Source organism: Schistocerca serialis, chromosome 3 (genome assembly GCF_023864345.2).
Source record: "Schistocerca serialis cubense isolate TAMUIC-IGC-003099 chromosome 3, iqSchSeri2.2, whole genome shotgun sequence".
NCBI lineage: Eukaryota > Metazoa > Arthropoda > Insecta > Orthoptera > Acrididae > Schistocerca > Schistocerca serialis.
The window spans coordinates 900158595-900184219 of record NC_064640.1 but is presented as its reverse complement, the minus strand read 5'-3'; positions in this window follow the sequence as shown (position 1 = coordinate 900184219).

The following is a 25625-nucleotide window of genomic DNA, read 5'->3' as shown; positions in this document are numbered from 1 at the left end:
AGAAAATAAAAACATCACACTTGATCACAGAAGAAGCTTCTAAGTTGATGTAATCGGCCACTAAGAAACTGTAAAATTCAAGTTTAATTATCGATTATTAACTTATTAGCCGGCTTTGGTGGCTTGGGCATGACCAAGGACCTTAAGATTTGGCAAGAAGCGAGGTCTGGCAGCCACGCTACACGAGAGAATGTGAAAAGTGTTCATATGTAGTAAAAACCTAAGAAATCGCCCCGTTTGTTCCATTTTCTATCGCATCAACGTAATGCCAGATCGTCACATTGGCCGCTTTACTGTCTGAGACGCTTACATTTATGGTCTGTAAACATATGTCGCGTGGTGCGGTATGCTGAGGCACTAAAAGCATCACACTAGAACACAGAAGAAGCTGCTAAGTTGATGTAATCGGCCAGTAAGAAGCAGTGCAATTCAAGTATTAGTTATCGATTATTGATTTAATAGCCGGCTTTGGTGCCTTGGACATGACGGAGGACCTTAAGATTTGACATGAAACGAGGTCTGGCAGCCACGTTACGCGCGACAATGTGAAAAGTGTTCAAATGTAGTAAAAACCTAAGAAATCAGCCCGTTTGTACCATTTGCTATGGTATCGAAGTAATGCCAGATCGTAACATTGGCCGCTTTTCTGTCTGAAACGCTTACATTTATCCACTGCAAACTCATGTCGCTGCCTGCGGTATGCGGACACACTAAATGCATCACACAAGAACACAGAAGAAACTTCAGAGTTGATGTAATGGGCCAGTAAGAAGCAGTAGATTTCAAGTTTTAGTTATCGATTATGACTTATTATCCGGCTTTGGTGCCTTGGACATGACCGAGGACCTTAAGATTTGGCATGAAACGAGGTCTGGGATCCACGTTAACGAGAAAATGTAAAAATTGTTCATTTGCAGTAAAAACCTAAGAAATCGGCCCGTTTGCTCCATTTGCTATAGCATCGACTTAATGCCAGATCGTCACAATGGTCGCTTTTCTGTCTGAAACGCTTACATTTATCGTCTGCAAACTTATGTCGCGTGGTTCCGTATGCGGAGACACTAAAAGCATCACACTAGAACACAGAAGAAGCATCAAAGTTGATGTAATCGGCCAGTAAGAAGCAGTACATTTCAAGTTTTAGTTATCGATTATTGACTTATTAGCCGGCTTTGGTGGCTTGGACATGACCGAGGACCTTAAGATTTGGCATGAAACGAGGTGTGGCAGCCACGTTACACGAGAGTATGTGAAACGTGTTCATATATTGTAAAAACCTAAGAAATCGGCCCGTTTGCTCCATTTGCTATCGCATCGACGTAATGCCCGATCGTCACAATGGCCGCTTTTCTGTCTGAATCGCATACATTTATCGTCTGCAAACTTATGTCGCGTGCTGCCGTATGCGGAGACGCTAAAAGAATCACACTAGAACATAGAGGAAGCTTCTAAGTTGATGTAATCGGCCAGCAACAGGCAGTACAATTCAAGTTTTAGTTATTGATTATTGACTTATTAGCCGGCTTTGGTGCCATGGACATGACCGAGGACATTACGATTTGGCATGAAATGGGGGCTGGCAGCCACGTTACACGAGAATATGTGAAAAGTGTTCATATGTAGTAAAAACCTAAGAAATCGCCCCGTTTGTTCCATTTTCTATCGCATCAACGTAATGCCAGATCGTCACATTGGCCGCTTTACTGTCTGAGACGCTTACATTTATCGTCTGTAAACTTATGTCGCGTGCTGCGGTATGAAGGGACACTAAAAGCATCACACTAGAACATAGAAGAAGCTTCTAACTTGATGTAATCGGCCTGTAAGAAGCAGTACAATTCAAGTTTTAGTTATCGATTATTGACTTATTAGCCGGCTTTGGTTCCTTGGACATGACCGAGGACTTTAAGATTTGGCATGAAACGAGGTCTGGCAGCCACGTTACACGAGAGAATGTGAAAAAAGTTTATATGTAGTAAAAACCTAAGAAATCGGCCCGTTTGGTCCACTTGCTATCTCATCGACGTAATGCGAATTCGTCACATTGGCCCCTTTTCAGTCTGAAACGATGGCATTTATCTTCTGCAAACTTATGTCGCGTAGTGCGGTATCCGGAGACATTAAAAGCATCACACAGAACACAGAAGAAGCTTCCATGTTGATGTAATCGGCCAGTCAGAAGCAGTACAATTAAAGTTTTAGTTATCGATTATTGACTTATTAGACGGCTATGGTGCCTTGGACATGATCGAGGACCTTGAGATTTGGCATGAAGTGAGGGGTGGAAGTCACTTTACACGAGAGAATGTGAAAAGTGTTCATATGTCGTAAAAACCTAAGAAATCAGCCCGTTTGTTCCATTTGCTATCGCATCGACGTAATGCCAGATCGTGACATTGGCCGCTTTTCTGTCTGAAACGCTTACATTTATCGTCTGCAAACCTATGTCGCGTGCTGCGGTTTGAGGAGAAAATAAAAACATCACACTTGATCACAGAAGAAGCTTCTAAGTTGATGTAATCGGCCACTAAGAAACTGTAAAATTCAAGTTTAATTATCGATTATTAACTTATTAGCCGGCTTTGGTGGCTTGGGCATGACCGAGGACCTTAAGATTTGGCAAGAAGCGAGGTCTGGCAGCCAGGCTACACGAGAGAATGTGAAAAGTGTTCATATGTAGAAAAAACCTAAGAAATCGGCCCGTTTGCTCCATCTCCTATCGCATCGACGTAATGACAGATTGTCACTTTGGCCTCATTTGTGTCTGCGACGGTTACATTTATCGTCTGCAAACTTATGTAGCGTGGTGCGGTATGCGGAAACACTAAAAGCATCACACTAGAACACAGAAGAAGCTTCTAAGTTGATGTAATCGGCAAGTAAGAAGCAGTACAATTCAGGTTTTAGTTATCGATTATTGACTTATTAGTCGGCTTTGGTGCCTTGGACATGACCGAGGACCTTAAGATTTGGCATGAAACGAGGTCTGGCAGCCACGTTACACGAGTGAAAGTGAAAAGTGTTCGTATGTTGTAACAACCTAAGATATCGACCCGTTAGCTCCATTTGCTATCGCATCGACGTAATGCCAGATCGTCACATTGGCCGCTTTTCTGTCTGAAACGCTTACATTTATCGTCTGCAAATTTATGTCGCGTGGTGCGGTATGCGGAGACACTAATAGCACCAAACTAGAACACAGAAGAAGCTTCTAAGTTGATGTAATCGATCAGTAAGAAGCAGTACAATTCAAGTTTTAGTTATCGATTATTGACTTATTAGCCGGCTTTGGTTTCTTGGACAAGACCGAGGACTTTAAGGTTTTGGCATGAAACGAGGGCTGGCAGCCACGTTACAGGAGAGCATGTGAAAAGTATTCATATGTAGTAAAAACCTAAGAAATCGGTCCGTTAGCTCCATTTGCTATCGCATCGCCGTAATGCCAGATCGTCACATTGGCCGCTTTACTGTCTGAAAGCTTACATTTATCGTCTGCAATCTGATGTCGTGGGGTGCAGTATGCGGAGACACTAAAAGCATCACACTAGAACACAGAAGATGCTTCTAAGTTGATGTAATCGGCCAGTAACTAGCAGTACAATTTCTGTTTTATTTATGGATTATTGTCTTATTAGCCGGCTTTGGTACCTTGGACATAACCGAGGTTCCTAAGATTTGGCATGAAACGAGGTATGGCAGCCACGTTACACGTATGTGAAACGTGTTCATATATAGTAAAAACCTAAGAAATCGGCCCGTTTGCTCCATTTGCTATAGCATCGACTTAATGCCAGATCGTCACATTGGTCGCTTTTCTGTCTGAAACGCTTACATTTATCGACTGCAAACTTATGTCGCGTGGTTCCGTATGCGGAGACACAAAAACATCACACTAGAACACAGAAGAAGCATCAAAGTTGATGTAATCGGCCAGTAAGAAGCAGTACATTTCAAGTTTTAGTTATCGATTATTGACTTATTAGCCGGCTTTGGTGGCTTGGACATGACCGAGGACCTTAAGATTTGGCATGAAACGAGGTGTGGCAGCCACGTTACACGAGAGTATGTGAAACGTGTTCATATATTGTAAAAACCTAAGAAATCGGTCCGTTTGCTCCATTTGCTATCGCATCGACGTAATGCCCGATCGTCACAATGGCCGCTTTTCTGTCTGAATCGCTTACATTTATTGTCTGCAAACTTATGTCGCGTGCTGCCGTATGCGGAGACGCTAAAAGCATCACACTAGAACATAGAAGAAGCTTCTAAGTAGATGTAATCGGCCAGTAACAGGCAGTACAATTCAAGTTTTAGTAATTGATTATTGACTTATTAGCCGGCTTTGGTGCCTTGGACAGGACCGAGGACTTTACGATTTGGCATGAAACGAGGGCTGGCAGCCACGTTACACGAGAGAATGTGAAAAGTGTTCATATGTAGTAAAAACCTAAGAAATCGCCCCGTTTGTTCCATTTTCTATCGCATCAACGTAATGCCAGATCGTCACATTGGCCGCTTTACTGTCTGAGACGCTTACATTTATCGTCTGTAAACTTATGTCGCATGCTGCGGTATGAAGGGACACTAAAAGCATCACACTAGAACATAGAAGAAGCTTCTAAGTTGATGTAATCGGCCAGTAAGAAGCAGTACAATTCAAGTTTTAGTTATGGATTATTGACGTATCAGCCGGCTTTGGTGCCTTGGACATGACCGAGGATCTTAAGATTTGGCATGAAACGAAGTCTGGCGGCCACGTTACACGAGAGAATGTGAAAAAAGTTTATATGTAGTAAAAACCTAAGAAATCGGCCCGTTTGGTCCACTTGCTATCTCATCGACGTAATGCGAATTCGTCACATTGGCCCCTTTTCAGTCTGAAACGATGGCATTTATCTTCTGCAAACTTATGTCGCGTAGTGCGGTATCCGGAGACATTAAAAGCATCACACAGAACACAGAAGAAGCTTCCATGTTGATGTAATCGGCCAGTCAGAAGCAGTACAATTAAAGTTTTAGTTATCGATTATTGACTTATTAGACGGCTATGGTGCCTTGGACATGATCGAGGACCTTGAGATTTGGCATGAAGTGAGGTCTGGAAGTCACTTTACACGAGAGAATGTGAAAAGTGTTCATATGTCGTAAAAACCTAAGAAATCAGCCCGTTTGTTCCATTTGCTATCGCATCGACGTAATGCCAGATCGTGACATTGGCCGCTTTTCTGTCTGAAACGCTTACATTTATCGTCTGCAAACCTATGTCGCGTGCTGCGGTTTGAGGAGAAAATAAAAACATCACACTTGATCACAGAAGAAGCTTCTAAAATGATGTAATCGGCCACTAAGAAACTGTAAAATTCAAGTTTAATTATCGATTATTAACTTATTAGCCGGCTTTGGTGGCTTGGGCATGACCGAGGACCTTAAGATTTGGCAAGAAGCGAGGTCTGGCAGCCACGCTACACGAGAGAATGTGAAAAGTGTTCATATGTAGAAAAAAACCTAAGAAATCGGCCCGTTTGCTCCATCTCCTATCGCATCGACGTAATGACAGATTGTCACTTTGGCCTCTTTTGTGTCTGCGACGGTTACATTTATCGTCTGCAAACTTATGTAGCGTGGTGCGGTATGCGGAAACACTAAAAGCATCACACTAGAACACAGAAGAAGCTTCTAAGTTGATGTAATCGGCAAGTAAGAAGCAGTACAATTCAGGTTTTAGTTATCGATTATTGACTTATTAGTCGGCTTTGGTGCCTTGGACATGACCGAGGACCTTAAGATTTGGCATGAAACGAGGTCTGGCAGCCACGTTACACGAGTGAAAGTGAAAAGTGTTCGTATGTTGTAACAACCTAAGATATCGACCCGTTAGCTCCATTTGCTATCGCATCGACGTAATGCCAAATCGTCACAATGGCCGCTTCTCTGTCTGAAACGCTGGCATTTATCGTCTGCAAACTTATATCGCGTGCTGCGGTATGCGGAGACACTAAAAGCATCACACTAGAACACAGAAGAAGCTTCTAAGTTGATGTAATCGGCCAGTAACAAGCAGTAAAATTCAAGTTTCAGTTATCGATTATTGACTTATTATCCGGCTTTGGTGCCTTGGACATGACCGAGGACCTTAAGATTTGGCATGAAACGAGGTGTGGCAGCCACGTTACACGAGAGTATGTGAAACGTGTTCATATATTGTAAAAACCTAAGAAATCGGCCCGTTTGCTCCATTTGCTATCGCATCGACGTAATGCCAGATCGTCACATTGGCCGCTTTTCTGTCTGCAACGCTTACATTTATCGTCTGCAAACTTATGTCGAGTTTTGCGGTATGCGCAGTGACTAAAAGCATCGGACAGTAAGAAGCAGTGCAATTCAAGTTTTGGTTATCGATTATTGACTTATTAGCCGGCTTTGGTGGCTTTGTCATGACCGAGGACCTTAATATTTGGCATGAAACGAGGTCTGGCAGCCACGTAACACGAGGGAATGTGAAAAGTGAACATATATTGTAAAAACCTAAGAAATCGGCCCGTTTGCTCCATTTGCAATCGCATCGACGTAATGCCAGATCGTCACAATGGCCGCTTTTCTGTCTGAATCGCTTACATTTATTGTCTGCAAACTTATGTCGCGTGCTGCCGTATGCGGAGACGCTAAAAGCATCACACTAGAACATAGAAGAAGCTTCTAAGTAGATGTAATCGGCCAGTAACAGGCAGTACAATTCAAGTTTTAGTAATTGATTATTGACTTATTAGCCGGCTTTGGTGCCTTGGACAGGACCGAGGACTTTACGATTTGGCATGAAACGAGGGCTGGCAGCCACGTTACACGAGAGAATGTGAAAAGTGTTAATATGTAGTAAAAACCTACGAACTCGTCCCGTTTGTTCCATTTGCTATCGCATCCACGTAATTCCAGATCGTCACATTGGCCGCTTTACTGTCTGAAACGCTTACATTTACTTTCTACAAATTTATGTTGCGTGCTGCGGTATGTGGAGACACTAAACGTATCACTAGAACACAGAAGAATGATCTAAATTTATGTAATCGGCCAGTAAGGAGCAGTACATTTCAAATTGTAGTTATCGATTATTGACTTATTAGCCGGCTTTGGTGCCTTGGACATGACCGAGGACCTGAAGATTTGGCACGAAACGAGGTCTGGCAGCCACGTTAACGAGAAAATTTGAAAATTGTTCATTTGTAGTAAAAACTTAAGAAATGCTCCATTTGCTACCGCATCGACCTGATGCCAGATTGTCACATTGGCCGCTTTTCTGTCTGAAACGCTTACATTTATCGCCTGCAAACTTATGTCGCGTGCTGCGGTATGCGGAGACACTAAAAGCATTAGACTAGAACCCAGAAGATGCTTCTAAGTTGATGTAATCGGACAGTAAGTAGTAGTACATTTCAAGTTTTATTTATCGATTATTGACTTATTAGCCGGGTTTGGGGCCTTGGACATGACCGAGGACCGTACGATTTATCATGAATCGAGGTCTGGAAGCCACGTTACAAGAGAGAATGTGAAATGTGTTCATATGTAGTAAAAACCCAAGAAATCGGCCCGTTTCCCCCATTTGCTATCGCATCGACGTAATGCCAAATCGTCACATTGGCCGCTTTTCTGTCTGAAGGGCTTACATTTATCGTCTGCAGACTTATATCGCGTGGTGCAGTATGCGGTGACACTAAAAGCATCACACTAGTACACAGAAGCATCTTCTAAGTCGATGTAATCGGCCAGTTAGAAACAGTACAATTCAAGTTTTAGTTATCGATTATTGACTTATTAGCCGGCTTTGGTGACTTGGACATGACCGAGGACCTTAAGAATTGCATGAAACGAGGACTGGCAGCCCCTTTACACGAGAGCATGTGAAAAGTATTCATATGTAGTAAAAACCTAAGAAATCGGTCCGTTAGCTCCATTTGCTATCGCATCGCCGTAATGCCAGATCGTCACATTGGCCGCTTTACTGTCTGAAAGCTTACATTTATCGTCTGCAATCTGATGTCGTGTGGTGCAGTATGCGGAGACACTAAAAGCATCACACTAGAACACAGAAGATGCTTCTAAGTTGATGTAATCGGCCAGTAACTAGCAGTACAATTTCTGTTTTATTTATGGATTATTGTCTTATTAGCCGGCTTTGGTACCTTGGACATGACCGAGGACCTTAAGATTTGGCATGAAACGAGGTGTGGCAGCCACGTTACACGAGAGTATGTGAAACGTGTTCATATATTGTAAAAACCTAAGAAATCGGCCCGTTTGCTCCATTTGCTATCGCATCGACGTAATGCCCGATCGTCACAATGGCCGCTTTTCTGTCTGAATCGCATACATTTATCGTCTGCAAACTTATGTCGCGTGCTGCCGTATGCGGAGACGCTAAAAGAATCACACTAGAACATAGAGGAAGCTTCTAAGTTGATGTAATCGGCCAGCAACAGGCAGTACAATTCAAGTTTTAGTTATTGATTATTGACTTATTAGCCGGCTTTGGTGCCATGGACATGACCGAGGACATTACGATTTGGCATGAAACGGGGGCTGGCAGCCACGTTACACGAGAGAATGTGAAAAGTGTTCATATGTAGTAAAAACCTAAGAAATCGGCCCGTTTGTTCCATTTTCTATCGCATCAACGTAATGCCAGATCGTCACATTGGCCGCTTTACTGTCTGAGACGCTTACATTTATCGTCTGTAAACTTATGTCGCGTGCTGCGGTATGCAGGGACACTAAAAGCATCACACTAGAACATAGAAGAAGCTTCTAACTTGATGTAATCGGCCTGTAAGAAGCAGTACAATTCAAGTTTTAGTTATCGATTATTGACTTATTAGCCGGCTTTGGTTCCTTGGACATGACCGAGGACTTTAAGATTTGGCATGAAACGAGGTCTGGCAGCCACGATACACGAGAGAATGTGAAAAGTGTTCATATGTAGTAAAAACCTAAGAAATCGGCCCGTTTGCTCCATTTGCTATCGCATCGACGTAATGCCAGATCGTGACATTGGCCGCTTTTCTGTCTGAAACGCTTACATTTATCGTCTGCAAACCTATGTCGCGTGCTGCGGTTTGAGGAGAAAATAAAAACATCACACTTGATCACAGAAGAAGTTTCTAAGTTGATGTAATCGGCCACTAAGAAACTGTAAAATTCAAGTTTAATTATCGATTATTAACTTATTAGCCGGCTTTGGTTGCTTGGGCATGACCGAGGACCTTAAGATTTGGCAAGAAGCGAGGTCTGGCAGCCACGCTACACGAGAGAATGTGAAAAGTGTTCATATGTAGAAAAAACCTAAGAAATCGGCCCGTTTGCTCCATCTCCTATCGCATCGACGTAATGACAGATTGTCACTTTGGCCTCATTTGTGTCTGCGACGGTTACATTTATCGTCTGCAAACTTATGTAGCGTGGTGCGGTATGCGGAAACACTAAAAGCATCACACTAGAACACAGAAGAAGCTTCTAAGTTGATGTAATCGGCAAGTAAGAAGCAGTACAATTCAGGTTTTAGTTATCGATTATTGACTTATTAGTCGGCTTTGGTGCCTTGGACATGACCGAGGACCTTAAGATTTGGCATGAAACGAGGTCTGGCAGCCACGTTACACGAGTGAAAGTGAAAAGTGTTCGTATGTTGTAACAACCTAAGATATCGACCCGTTAGCTCCATTTGCTATCGCATCGACGTAATGCCAGATCGTCACATTGGCCGCTTTTCTGTCTGAAACGCTTACATTTATCGTCTGCAAATTTATGTCGTGTGGTGCGGTATGCGGAGACACTAATAGCACCAAACTAGAACACAGAAGAAGCTTCTAAGTTGATGTAATCGATCAGTAAGAAGCAGTACAATTCAAGTTTTAGTTATCGATTATTGACTTATTAGCCGGCTTTGGTTCCTTGGACAAGACCGAGGACTTTAAGGTTTTGGCATGAAACGAGGGCTGGCAGCCAGGTTACAGGAGAGAATATGAAAAGTGTTCATATGTAGTAAAAACCTAAGAAATAGTTCCGTTTGCTCCATTTGCTATCGCATCGACATAATGCCAGATCGTCACATTGGCCGCTTTTCTGTCTGAAACGCTTACATTTATCATCTGCAAACTTATGTCGTGTGGTGCGGTATGTGGAGACACTAAAAGCAACACACTAGAACACAGAAGAAGTTTCTAAGTTGATGAAATCGGCCAGTAAGATGCGGTACAATTCAAGTCTTAATTATCGATTATTGTCTTATTAGCCGGCTTTGGTGCCTTGGACATGACCGAGGACCTGAAGATTTGGCACGAAACGAGGTCTGGCAGCCACGTTAACGAGAAAATTTGAAAATTGTTCATTTGTAGTAAAAACTTAAGAAATGCTCCATTTGCTACCGCATCGACCTGATGCCAGATTGTCACATTGGCCGCTTTTCTGTCTGAAACGCTTACATTTATCGCCTGCAAACTTATGTCGCGTGCTGCGGTATGCGGAGACACTAAAAGCATTAGACTAGAACCCAGAAGATGCTTCTAAGTTGATGTAATCGGACAGTAAGTAGTAGTACATTTCAAGTTTTATTTATCGATTATTGACTTATTAGCCGGGTTTGGGGCCTTGGACATGACCGAGGACCGTACGATTTATCATGAATCGAGGTCTGGAAGCCACGTTACAAGAGAGAATGTGAAATGTGTTCATATGTAGTAAAAACCCAAGAAATCGGCCCGTTTCCTCCATTTGCTATCGCATCGACGTAATGCCAAATCGTCACATTGGCCGCTTTTCTGTCTGAAGGGCTTACATTTATCGTCTGCAAACTTATATCGCGTGGTGCAGTATGCGGTGACACTAAAAGCATCACACTAGTACACAGAAGCATCTTCTAAGTCGATGTAATCGGCCAGTTAGAAACAGTACAATTCAAGTTTTAGTTATCGATTATTGACTTATTAGCCGGCTTTGGTGGCTTGGACATGACCGAGGACCTTAAGATTTGGCATGAAACGAGGTGTGGCAGCCACGTTACACGAGAGTATGTGAAACGTGTTCATATATTGTAAAAACCTAAGAAATCGGCCCGTTTGCTCCATTTGCTATCGCATCGACGTAATGCCCGATCGTCACAATGGCCGCTTTTCTGTCTGAATCGCATACATTTATCGTCTGCAAACTTATGTCGCGTGCTGCCGTATACGGAGACGCTAAAAGAATCACACTAGAACATAGAGGAAGCTTCTAAGTTGATGTAATCGGTCAGCAACAGGCAGTACAATTCAAGTTTTAGTTATTGATTATTGACTTATTAGCCGGCTTTGGTGCCATGGACATGACCGAGGACATTACGATTTGGCATGAAACGGGGGCTGGCAGCCACGTTACACGAGAGAATGTGAAAAGTGTTCATATGTAGTAAAAACCTAAGAAATCGCCCCGTTTGTTCCATTTTCTATCGCATCAACGTAATGCCAGATCGTCACATTGGCCGCTTTACTGTCTGAGACGCTTACATTTATCGTCTGTAAACTTATGTCGCGTGCTGCGGTATGCAGGGTGTAACGGAACTGAAATGATGGTGGGCTGACAGTAATTTGGAGCCCGCGCGTCGGAAACGGGCGCGCTGGTGTGAGACTGCCAGGGAGTGCACCCTGATGCCATCTATTGGCGAAACTGGGAATTAGCGCTGTCTCAGACAATGCACAGAGCTCTCGGAGTCAAATGTATTCTTTTTCTTGGTAATAATAAGTTATTACTGTATGATTTAATGTTATAAAGAGCTAGTAGTAAATTATTATGACTGGTATGAACTCCAGGGTAATAAATATAAATATTCTTAAATACTAAATGATTTCGGTGAAAAGGTGGTAGGGGAACGCCCCCACTCTTGATGATACGAGCGTAGGTAGAGGTAGCTGGAGACACAGGGACTGAACAATGGAATGGCCTGGGGAGTGTTGACGTGAGCGGACGTGCATAACTGTGCTCACGCAAAAGTGACTGTGCAACAGCGAAAAGGAGAATATCGTCGCCGTTTGTGGAGTAGAACGCGACGAATGGTTGTCGAAGCCGTCTCTATGCCACTGGGGCTGATTGTAGGAGTTCCTGCGCCCAGATTTTATGGCGGACGCGCAGTAGCTTATACGAGTGCTACAGCTCGTAGTTCCAGCCGCCATTAAGGGCACGAGGCGTGAAGAGGAAGAGCTGCGTTAACCACATGCATCTCACCACCAGCACCGACACGTCTATCCAAGGCAAGACTGCTTGAAATTGTTAAGTCGAACTTTGTATACATGTAAAAGGAGAATACCAGTTTTCTTTTGTGCAAGTGCAGAGGACAGAATATAGTAATGAGTAAAATTACGACGCATGTGGTTCATTGTAAAGTGTAGTAACCTGAAACATAGTGTAGTGAAATCAGACTGAGGCCACCATCGCCTCTTTCATTTACAATTCTTTTGGTTGTAGAATACTTTAGCGTTTAAGAATGTAGAAAAGAGCAATGGTCACACCAGAATGAGTCGCCTATTTTTAGTTACTTAAATTTTTCTGAGTAACCTTTCAAGTAAAGTCACTTAACTTAATATCCAAAATCATTAAATAAGTTGAAGGATAGAATTTTGTTAACCTAAGTTGCATAAGTTGTCTTGGTGGTAATTACCAAACCAACTCACAGAAATTGAGAGAGTATTTGCTTTGTAGAATCACCTAGAATGATCAGAAATAGTAATATTCAGAATTAAGTTTAAATTCAACTCAAGCCGTTTCACTTTGAAACGAGCCAAAAAATTGATTTATTCTTTAGCTCCTTCAGAGCTGGCGACCGTAGTTATAAGTATTTTCAGGAGGATTCGACGGTAAGTCTGCTGCTCTCGTCGTGCTGATAGGATTATCCACTGCTGCTAGCAGTGGTGATTGGATACATAAGCTCACTACCAAGTTAAGTGGGTCAGGAAGGCAGTGTTACCGTGCGAACTGTAGGGCACTGTAGGCCGTGGATCGAACCCGTTCAATCATCACAGCTCTTTGAGAAATAGTCCGGTTAGGAGTGTACTAATCCAATAGGTAAATACTGGCGAGTAACGGTCAAAAATGTATACGCAAGTGAATTTGGCAAGGTCCATGTAGCACCTAGTTAATGTGGTGTAATGGCGAGGGTAGGAGTGGAGTAAAAGTGAGTTGAGCTTGTGGCAGCTGTGCTGTCCTCAAAGATTAATAACGTGAATTCACTACTACCTCGTACCATTAGGGCTGAGCTATTTACGGTTAAAATACGTAGCAATAAGCGCAAAGGCGTGACAGCTACAAGTCCGTATTGGCTTTATACATACGGAAGTAGGAAGCGGGTCATTCCGTCAGTGGGGGGGGGGGGGGGGGGGGGGGGGGGTTAAAACAACTGAGTCAGTTGAGAACATACCCCATTTACTGATGGAAAGATTCGGCGGTTCGGTCGCAAGGGACACTAAAAGCATCACACTAGAACACAGAAGAAGCTTCTAACTTGATGTAATAGGCCAGTAAGAAGCAGTAGATTTCAAGTTTTAGTTATCGATTATGACTTATTAGCCGGCTTTGGTTCCTTGGACATGACCGAGGACTTTAAGATTTGGCATGAAACGAGGTCTGGCAGCCACGTTACACGAGAGAATGTGAAAAGTGTTCATATGTAGTAAAAACCTAAGAAATCGGCCCGTTTGCTCCATTTGCTATCGCATCGACGTAATGCCAGATCGTCACATTGGCGGCTTTTCTGTCTGAAACGCTTACATTTATCGTCTGCAAACTTATGTCGCATGGTGCGGTATGCGGACACACTAAAAGCATCACACTAGAACACAGAAGAAGCTTCTAAGTTGATGTAATCGGCCAGTAAGAAGCAGTACAATTCAAGTTTTAGTTATGGATTATTGACGTATCAGCCGGCTTTGGTGCCTTGGACATGACCGAGGATCTTACGATTTGGCATGAAACGAAGTCTGGCGGCCACGTTACACGAGAGAATGTGAAAAAAGTTTATATGTAGTAAAAACCTAAGAAATCGGCCCGTTTGGTCCACTTGCTATCTCATCGACGTAATGCGAATTCGTCACATTGGCCCCTTTTCAGTCTGAAACGATGGCATTTATCTTCTGCAAACTTATGTCGCGTAGTGCGGTATCCGGAGACATTAAAAGCATCACACAGAACACAGAAGAAGCTTCCATGTTGATGTAATCGGCCAGTCAGAAGCAGTACAATTCAAGTTTTAGTTATCGATTATTGACTTATTAGACGGCTATGGTGCCTTGGACATGATCGAGGACCTTGAGATTTGGCATGAAGTGAGGTCTGGAAGTCACTTTACACGAGATAATGTGAAAAGTGTTCATATGTCGAAAAAACCGAAGAAATCAGCCCGTTTGTTCCATTTGCTATCGCATCGACGTAATGCCAGATCGTGACATTGGCCGCTTTTCTGTCTGAAACGCTTACATTTATCGTCTGCAAACCTATGTCGCGTGCTGCGTTTTGAGGAGAAAATAAAAACATCACACTTGATCACAGAAGAAGCTTCTAAGTTGATGTAATCGGCCACTAAGAAGCTGTAAAATTCAAGTTTAATTATCGATTATTAACTTATTAGCCGGCTTTGGTGGCTTGGGCATGACCGAGGACCTTAAGATTTGGCAAGAAGCGAGGTCTGGCAGCCACGCTACACGAGAGAATGTGAAAAGTGTTCATATGTAGAAAAAACCTAAGAAATCGGCCCGTTTGCTCCATCTCCTATCGCATCGACGTAATGACAGATTGTCACTTTGGCCTCTTTTGTGTCTGCGACGGTTACATTTATCGTCTGCAAACTTATGTAGCGTGGTGCGGTATGCGGAAACACTAAAAGCATCACACTAGAACACAGAAGAAGCTTCTAAGTTGATGTAATCGGCAAGTAAGAAGCAGTACAATTCAGGTTTTAGTTATCGATTATTGACTTATTAGTCGGCTTTGGTGCCTTGGACATGACCGAGGACCTTAAGATTTGGCATGAAACGAGGTCTGGCAGCCACGTTACACGAGTGAAACTGAAAAGTGTTCGTATGTTGTAACAACCTAAGATATCGACCCGTTAGCTCCATTTGCTATCGCATCGACGTAATGCCAGATCGTCACATTGGCCGCTTTTCTGTCTGAAACGCTTACATTTATCATCTGCAAACTTATGTCGTGTGGTGCGGTATGTTGAGACACTAAAAGCAACACACTAGAACACAGAAGAAGTTTCTAAGTTGATGAAATCGGCCAGTAAGATGCGGTACAATTCAAGTCTTAATTATCGATTATTGTCTTATTAGCCGGCTTTGGTGCCTTGGACATTACCGAGGACCTTAAGATTTGGCAGGAAACGAGGTCTGGCAGCCACGTTTCACGAGAGAATGTGAAAAGTGTTCATATGTAGTAGAAACCCAAGAAATGGGCCAGTTTGCTCCATTGGCTATCGCATCGACATAATGCCCGATCGTCACATTGGCCGCTTTTCTGTCTGAAACGCTTACATTTATCGTCTCAAAAATTATGTCGCGTGCTGCGGTATCCGGAGACACTAAAAGCATCATACTAGAACACAGAAGAAGCTTCTAAGTTGATGTAATCAACCAGTAAAAAGCAGTACAATTCAAGTTTTAGTTATCGATTATTGACTTATTAGCCGGCTTTGGCGCTTTGTACATGACCGAGGACCTTAAGATTTGGCATGAAACGAGAGAATGTGAGAAGTGTTCATATCTACATCTACATCTACATCTACATCCTTTCTCCGCAAGCCACCTGACGGTGTGTGGCGGAGGGTACCTTGAGTACCTCTATCGGTTCTCCCTTCTATTCCAGTCTCGTATTGTTCGAGGAAAGAAGGATTGTCGGTATGCCTCTGTGTGGGCTCTAATCTCTCTGATTTTATCCTCATGGTCTCTTCGCGAGATATACGTAGGAGGGAGCAATATACTGCTTGACTCTTCGGTGAAGGTATGTTCTCGAAACTTTGACAAAAGCCCGTACCGAGCTACAGAGCGTCTCTCCTGCAGAGTCTTCCACTGGAGTTTATCTATCATCTCCGTAACGCTTTCGCGATTACTACATGATCCTGTAACGAAGCGCGCTGCTCTCCGTTGGATCTTCTCTATATCTTCTATCAACCCGATCTGGTACGGAGCCCACACTGCTGAGCAGTATTCAAGCAGTGGGCCAACAAGCGTACTGTAACCTACTTCCTTTGTTTTCGGATTGCATTTCCTTAGGATTCTTCCAATGAATCTCAGTCTGGCATCTGCTTTACCGACGATCAACATTATATCATCATTCCATTTTAAATCACTCCTAATGCGTACTCCCAGATAATTTATGGTATTAACTGCTTCCAGTTGCTGACCTGCTATATTGTAGCTAAAAGATAAGGGATCTTTCTTTCTGTGTATTCGCAGCACATTACACTTGTCTACATTGAGATTCAATTGCCATTCCCTGCACCATGCGTCAATTCGCTGCAGATCCTCCTGCATTTCAGTTCAATTTTCCATTGTTACAATCTCTCGATACACCACAGCATCATCCGCAAAAAGCCTCAGTGAACTTCCGATGTCATCCACAAGGTCATTTATGTATATTGTGAATAGCAACGGTCCTATGACACTCCCCTGCGGCACACCTGAAATCACTCTTACTTCGGAAGACTTCTCTCCATTGACAATGACATGCTGCGTCCTGTTATCCAGGAACTCCTCAATCCAATCACACAATTGGTCTGATAGTCCATATGCTCTTACTTTGTTCATTAAACGACTGTGGGGAACTGTATCGAACGCCTTGCGGAAGTCAAGAAACACGGCATCTACCTGTGAACCCGTGTCTATGGCCCTCTGAGTCTCGTGGACGAATAGCGCGAGCTGGGTTTCACATGACCGTCTTTTTCGAAACCCATGCTGATTCCTACAGAGTAGATTTCTTGTCTCCAGAAAAGTCATTATACTCGAACACAATACGTGTTCCAAAATTCTACAACTGATCGACGTTAGAGATATAGGTCTATAGTTCTGCACATCTGCTCGACGTCCCTTCTTGAAAACGGGGATGACCTGTGCCCTTTTCCAATCCTTTGGAACGCTACGCTCTTCTAGAGACCTACGGTACACCGCTGCAAGAAGGGGGGCAAGTTCCTTCGCGTACTCTGTGTGAAATTGAACTGGTATCCCATCAGGTCCAGAGGCCTTTCCTCTTTTGAGCGATTTTAATTGTTTCTCTATCCCTCTGTCGTCAATTTCGATATCTACCATTTTGTCATCTGTGCGACAATCTAGAGAAGGAACTACAGTGCAATCTTCCTCTGTGAAACAACTTTGGAAAAAGACATTTAGTATTTCGGCCTTTAGTCTGTCATCCTCTGTTTCAGTACCATTTTGGTCACAGAGTGTCTGGAAATTATGTTTTGACCCACCTACCGCTTTGACATAAGACCAAAATTTCTTAGGATTTTCTGCCAAATCAGTACACAGAACTTTACTTTCGAATTCATTGAACGCCTCTCGCATAGCCCTCCTCACACTACATTTCGCTTCGCGTAATTTTTGTTTGTCTGCAAGGCTTTGGCTATGTTTATGTTTGCTGTGAAGTTCCCTTTGCTTCCGCAGCAGTTTTCTAACTCGTTTGTTGTACCACGGTGGCTCTTTTCCATCTCTTACGATCTTGCTTGGCACATACTCATCTAACGCATTATGTACGACGGTTTTGAACTTTGTCCACTGATCCTCAACACTATCTGTACTTGAGACAAAACTTTTGTGTTGAGCCAACAGGTACTCTGAAATCTGTTTTTTGTCACTTTTTCTAAACAGAAAAATCTTCCTACCCTTTTTAATATTCCTATTTACGGCTGAAATCATCGATGCCGTAACCGTTTTATGATCGCTGATTCGCTGTTCTGCGTTAACTTTTTCAAATAGTTCGGGTCTGTTTGTCACCAGAAGGTCTAATATGTTATCGCCACGAGTCGGTTCTCTGTTTAACTGCTCAAGGTAGTTTTCAGATAAAGCACCTAAAAAAATTACACTGGATTCTTTGTCCCTGCCACCCGTTATGAACGTCTGAGTCTCCCAGTCTATATCCGGCAAATTAAAATCTCCACCCAGAACTATAACATGGTGGGGAAATCTACTCGAAATATTTTCCAAATTATCCTTCAGGTGTTCAGCCACAACAGCTGCTGAGCCAGGGGGCCTATAGAGACATCCAATTACCATGTCTGAGCCTGCTTTAACCGTGACCTTCACCAAAATCATTTCACATTTCGGATCTCCGTCAATTTCCTTCGATACTATTGCACTTCTTATCGCTATAAACACGCCTCCCCCTTCACTGTCCAGCCTGTCTCTGCGGTATACATTCCAATCTGAGTTTAAGATTTCATTACCGTTTACGTCTGGTTTTAGCCAACTTTCTGTCCCTAGTACAATATGCGCGTTGTCACCGTTTATTAATGAGAGCAGTTCTGGGTCCTTTCTGTAGACGCTCCTGCAGTTTACTATTAGCACATTAATACTGTTATTCCCTGTTGCATTTTGCCTACTCCTACCTTGCCGCGTCTCAGGATGCGTCTTGTCGGTCCTAGGGAAGGAAGTATCTAACCTAAAAAAAACCCACGTGCATTCCACACGTACTCCGCTACCCTTGTAGCCGCTTCCGGTGTGTAGTGCACGCCTGACCTATTCAGGGGGACCCTACAATTCTCCACCCGATAGCGGAGGTCGAGAAATTTGCACCCCAGATCTCCGCAGAATCGTCTGAGCCTCTGGTTTAAGCCTTCCACTCGGTTCCAAACCAGAGGACCGCGATCGGTTCTGGGAACGATACTACAAATAGTAAGCTCTGATTTCACCCCGCGAGCGAGGCTTTCCGTCTTCACCATTTCCGCCAACCGCCTGTACGAACTGAGGATGACCTCTGCACCCAGACGGCAGGAGTCATTGGTGCCGACATGAGCAACAATTTGCAGTCGGGTGCACCCAGTGCTCTCTAACGCCGCCGGTAGGGCCTCCTCCACATCTCGGATGAGACCCCCCGGCAAGCAAACAGAGTGAACACTGGCCTTCTTCCCCGACCTTCCCGCTATTTCCCTAAGGGGCTCCATCACCCGCCTAACGTTGGAGCTCCCAATAACTAATATGTAGTAAAAACCTAAGAAATCGGCCCGTTAGCTCCATTTCCTAACGCATCGACGTAATGCGAGATTGTCACATTCGCCGCTTTTCTGTCTGAAACGCTTACATTTATCGTCTGCAAACTTATGTCGTATACTGCGGTATGCGGAGAGAATAAAAGCATCACACTAGAACACAGAAGAAGCTTCTAAGTTGATGAAACCGGCCAGTGGGAAGCAGTACAATTCAAGTTTTAGTTATCGATTATTGATTTATTAGCCGGCTTTGGTGCCTTCGATATGACCGAGTACCTTAAGATTTGGCATGAAACGATTTCTGGCAGCCACGTTACACGAGAGAATGTGAAAACTGTTCATATGTAGTAAAATATTAAGAAGTCGGCCCGTTTGCTCCATTTGCTATCGCATCGACGTAATGCCTGATCGCCATATCGGCCGCTTTTCTGTCTGAATCGTTTACATTTGTCGTCTGCAAACTTATGTCGCATGGTGCGGTATGCGGAGACACTAAAAGCATCACACTACAACACGGAAGAAGCGTCTAAGTTGATGTAATCGGCCGGTAAGAAGCAGTACAATTCAAGTTTTAGTTATTGATTATTGACTTATTAGCCGGATTTGGTGCATTGGACAAGACCGTCGACCTTAAGATTTGGCATGAAATGAGGTCTGGCAGCCACATGACACAAGATAATGTGAAAAGTGTTCATATGTAGAAAAAAGCTGAGAAATCGGTCCGTTTGCTCCATTTGCTATCGCATCGACGTAATGCCAGATCGTCACATTGGGCGCTTTTCTGTCTGAAACGCTTACATTTATCGTCTGCAAACGTATGTTGCGTGGTGCGGAATGCGGAAACACGAAAAGCAACACACTAGAACACAGAAGAAGCTTCTATGTTGATGTAATCGGCCAGTTACAAGCAGTAGAATTCAAGTTTTAGTTATCGATTATTGACTTATTAGCTGGCTTTGTTGCATGAGCCATGACCAAGGACCTTAAGATTTGGCATGAAACGAAGTCTGGCAGCCACGTTACATGAGAGAATGTGAAAAGTGTTCATCTGTAGTAAAAACCTAAGAAGTCGGCCCATTTGCTCCATTTGCTATCGTATCGACGTAATGCCAGATCGTCACATCGGCCGCTTTTCTGCCTGAAACGTTTACATTTATCGTCTGAAAACTTATGTCGCGTGGTGCGGTATGCGGAGACACTGAAAGCATCACACTAGAACACAGAAGAAGCTTCTAAGTTGATGTAATCGGCCAGTAAAGAGCAGTACAATTCAAGTTTTAGTTATCGATTTTGACTTATTAACCGGCTTTGGTGCCTTGAACATGACCGAGGACCTTTAGATTTGGCATGATACGAGGTCTGGCGCCCACGTTACACGAGAGAATGTGAAAAGGGTTCATATGTAGTAAAAAGCTAAGAAATCGGCCCGTTTACTCCATTTGCTATCGCATCGACGTAATACCAGATCGTCACATTGGCCGCTTTTCTGTCTGAAACGCTTACATTTAACGTCTGCAAACTGATGTCGCATGGTGCGGTATGCGGAAACACTCAAAGAATCACACTAGAAGACAGAAAAAGCTTCTAAGTTGATGTAATAGGCCAGTAAGATGGTGTACTATTCATGTTTTAGTTTTCGATTTATGACTTATTAGCCGGTTTTGGTGCCTTGTACATGACCGAGGACCTTAAGATTTGGCACGAAACGAGGTCTGGCAGCCACTTTACACGAGACAATGTGAAAACTGTTCATATGTAGAACAAAAATAAGAAATCGGCTTGTTTCCTCCATAGGCTATCAGATCGACGTAATGCCAGATCGTCACATTGACCGCTTTTCTCTCTCAAACGCTTACATTTATCGTCTGCAAACTTATGTCGTGTGCTGCGGTACGCGGAGAAAATAAAAGCATCACACTAGAACACAGAAGAAGCTTCTAAGTTGATGTAACCGGCAAGTGAGGAGCAGTAAAATTCAAGTCTTAGTAATCGATTATTGACTTATTAGCCGGCTTTGGTGCCTTGGACATGACTGAGGACCTCAAGAATTGGCATGGAACGGGGTCTGGAAGCCACGCTATACGAGAGAGTGTGAAAAGTGTTCCTATGTAGTAAAAACATAAGAAATCGGCCCGTTTGCTCCATTTGCTATCCCATCGACGTAATGCCAGATCGTCACATTGGCCACTTTTCTACCTGAAACGCTTACATTTATCGTCTGCAAACTTATGTCGCGTAGTTCGGTATGCGGAGACACTAAAAGCATTACACTAGAACACAGAAGAAGCTTCTAAGTTGATGTAATCGGATAGCAAGAAGCAGTACTATTCAAGTTTTGTTATCGATTATTGACTTATTAGCCGGCTTTGGTGCCTTGGACATGACCGAGGACCTTAAGGTTTGGCATGAAACGAAGTCTGGCAGCCACGTTACACGAGACAATGTGAAAACTGTTCATATGTATTATAAAATTAAGAAATCGGCTTGTTTGCTCCATACTCTATCACATCGACGTAATGCCAGACGGTCGCATTGGCCGCTTTTCTGTCTGAAACGCTTTTATTTATCGTCTGCAAACTTATGTCGTGTGCTGCGGTTTGCGGAGTAAATAAAAGCATCACACTAGAACACAGGAGGAGCTTTGAAGTTGATGTAATCGGCCAGTGAGAAACAGTACAAATCAAGTTTTAGCTATCGATTATTGACTTATTTGCCGGCTTTGGTGCATGGGCCATGACCGAGGACCTTAAGATTTGACATGAAACGAGGTCTGGCAAACACGTTACATGAGAGAATGTGAAAAGTGTTCATATGTAGTAAAAACCTAAGAAATCGGCCCGTTTGCTCCATTTGCTATCGCATCGACGTAATGCCAGATCGTCACATTGGCCGCTTTTCTGTCTGAAACGCTTACATTTATCGTCTGCAAACTTATGTCGCATGGTGCGGTATGCGGACACACTAAAAGCATCACACTAGAACACAGAAGGAGCTTCTAAGTTGATGTAATCGACCAGTAAGAAACAGTACAATTCAAGTTTTAGTTATCGATTATTGACTTATTAGCCGGCTTTGGTGCATGGGCCATGACCGACAACCTTAAGATTTTGCATGGAACGAGGTCTGGCAGCCATGTAAAATGAGAGAGTGTGAAAAGTGTTCATATGTAGTAAAAACCTAAGAAGTCGGCCCATTTGCTCCATTTGCTATCGTATCGATTTAATGCCAGATCGTCACATTGGCCACTTTTCTACCTGAAACGCTTACATTTATCGTCTGCAAACTTATGTCGCGTAGTTCGGTATGCGAAGACACTAAAAGCATTACACTAGAACACAGAAGAAGCTTCTAAGTTGTTGTAATCGGATAGTAAGAAGCAGTACTATTCAAGTTTTGTTATCGATTATTGAATTATTAGCCGGCTTTGGTGCCTTGGACATGACCGAGGACCTTAAGGTTTGGCATGAATCGAAGTCTGGCAGCCACGTTACACGAGACAATGTGAAAACTGTTCATATGTATTAAAAAATTAAGAAATCGGCTTACTTGCTCCATACTCTATCACATCGACGTAATGCCAGACGGTCGCATTGGCCGCTTTTCTGTCTGAAACGCTTTTATTTATCGTCTGCAAACTTATGTCGCGTGCTGCGGTATGCGGAGACACTAAAATCATCACACTAGAGCACATAAGAAGCTCTAAGTTGATATAATCGGACAGTAAGAAGCAGTACCATTCAAGTTTTAATTATCGATTATTAACTTATTACCTTGGTACCTTGAACGTGACCGAGGACCTTACGAATTTGCAGCCACGTTACACGAGAAAATGTAAAAAGTGTTCATATGTAGTAAAAACGTAAGAAATCTGTCCGTTCTCTAAATTTGCTATAGCTTCGACGTAATGCAAGTTAGTCACAATGGCCTCTTTTCGGTCTGAAACGATCACATTTATCGTTTGCAAACTTATGTCTCATGGTGCCGTATGCGGAGATTCTAAAAGCATCACACTAGAACACAGAAAAAACTTCTAAATTTATGTAATAGACCAGTTACAAGTATTACAATTCAAGTTGTAGTTTACGCTTATTGAGTTATTTGCCGGCTTTGGTACCTTGGACATGACCGAGGACCTTACGATTTTTGCATGAAACGAGGTCTGGCAGCCACGTTACACGAGAGAATGTGAAAAGTGTTCATATGTAGTAAAAACCTAAGAAACCATCCCGTTCGCTCCATTTGCTATCGCATCGACGAGAATGTGAAAAGTGTTCATATGTAGTAAAAACCTGAGATATCTTCCCGTTTTCTCAATTTGCTGTCGCATCGACGTAATGCAAGATCGTCACATTGGCCGCTTTTCTCTGTGAAACGCTTACATTTATCGTCTGCACACTTATGTCGCGTGGAGTGGTACGCGGAGACACTAAAAGCAACACACTAGAACACAGAAGAAGCTTCTAAGTTGATGTAATCGGCCAGTAAGGAGCAGTACAATTCAAGTATTACTTATCGATTATTGACTTATTAGCTGGTATGGTGCCTTGGACATGACCGAGGACCTTAAGATTTGGCATGGACCGAGGTGTGTCCGCCACGTTACACGAGAGAATGTGGAAAGTATTCATATGCATTAAAAACATAAGAAATCGTCCCGTTTTCTCCATTTGCTATCGCATCGACGAAATGCAAGATCGTCACATTGGCCGCATTTCTATGTGAAACGCTTACATTTATCGTCTGCAAACTTATGTCGCGTGGTGCAGTATGCAGAGACACTAAAACAACACACTGGAACACAGAAGAAGCTTCTAAGTTGATGAAATCGGCCAGTAAGAAGCTGTATAATTGAAGTTTTAGTTATCGATTACTGACTTATTAGCCGGCTTGGTGCCTTGGACATGACCGAGGACCTTAAGATTTGGCAAGAAACTCGGTGTGGCAGCCATGTTACACGAGAGAATGTGAAAAGTGTTCGTATGTAGTAAAAACCTAAGAAATCGGCCCTTTTGCTCCATTTGCTATCGCATCGACGTAATGCCAGATCGTCACATTGGCCGCTTCTTCTGTCTGAAACGCTTACATTTATCGTTTGCAAACTTACGTCGCATCATGCGGTATGCGGAGACACTAAAAGCATCAGACTACAACTCGGATGAAGCTTCTAAGTTGTAATCGGCCAGTAAGAAGGAATACGATTCATATTTAGTTTTCGATTATTGACTTATTTGCCGCGTTTGGTGCCTTCGCCATGACCGAGGTCCTTAAGATTTGGAATAAACGAGGCCTGGCAGCCACGTTACATGAGAGAATGTGAAAAGTGTTCATATGAAGTAAAAACCTAAGAAATCAGCCCGTTCGCTCCATTTGCTATCGCATCGACGTAATGCCAGATCGTCACATTGGCCGCTTCTTCTGTGTGAAAGGCATACATTTATCGTTTGCAATCTTATGTAACGTGCTGCCGTATGCGGAGACACTAAAAGCATCACACTAGAACACAGAAGAAGCTTTTTAGTTGACGTATTCGGCCAGTAAGGAGCAATACAATTCATAATTAGTTATCGATTATTGACTCATTTGCCGGCTTTGGTGCCTTCGGCATGACCGACGACCTTAAGATTTGGCATGTACCGAGGTCTGGCAGCCACGTTAGCCGAGAGAATGTGAACAGTGTTCATATGTAGTAAAAACCTAAGAAATCGGCCCGTTTGCTCCATTTGCTATCGCATCGACGTAATGACAGATCGTCACATTGGGTGCTTTTCTGTCTGAAACGCTTACATTTAACGTCGGGAAACTTATGTCGCGTGTTGCGGTATGAGGAGACACTAAAAGCATAACACTAGAACACAGAAGAAGCTTCTAAGTTGATGTAATCGGCCAGTAAGAAGCAGTAGAATTAAGGTTTTAGTTATCTATTATTGACTTATTAGCAGGCTTTGGTGCCTTCGACATGACCGAGGACCTTAAGATTTGGCATGAAACGAGGTCTGCGTGCCACGTTACATGAGTAAATGTGAGAAGTGTTCATATGTAGTTAAAACTTAAGAAATCGGCCCGTTCGCTCTATTTGCTATCGCATCGACGTAATGCCACATCGTCACATTGGCCGCTTCTTCTGTCTGAAACGATTACATTTATCGTTTGCAAACTTACGTCGCGTCATGCGGTATACGGAGACACTAAAAGCATCACACTAGAACACAGAAGAGGCTTTGAAGTTGACGTATTCGGCCTGTAAGGAGCAGTTAAATTCAAGTTTTTGTAATCAATTATTGACTTATTAGCTGGCTTTGGTGCATGGACATGACCGAGGACCTTAAGATTTGGCATGAAACGAGGTCTGGCAGCTACGTTACATGAGAGAATGTGGAAAGTGTTCATATGTATTAAAAACCTAAGAAAGCGG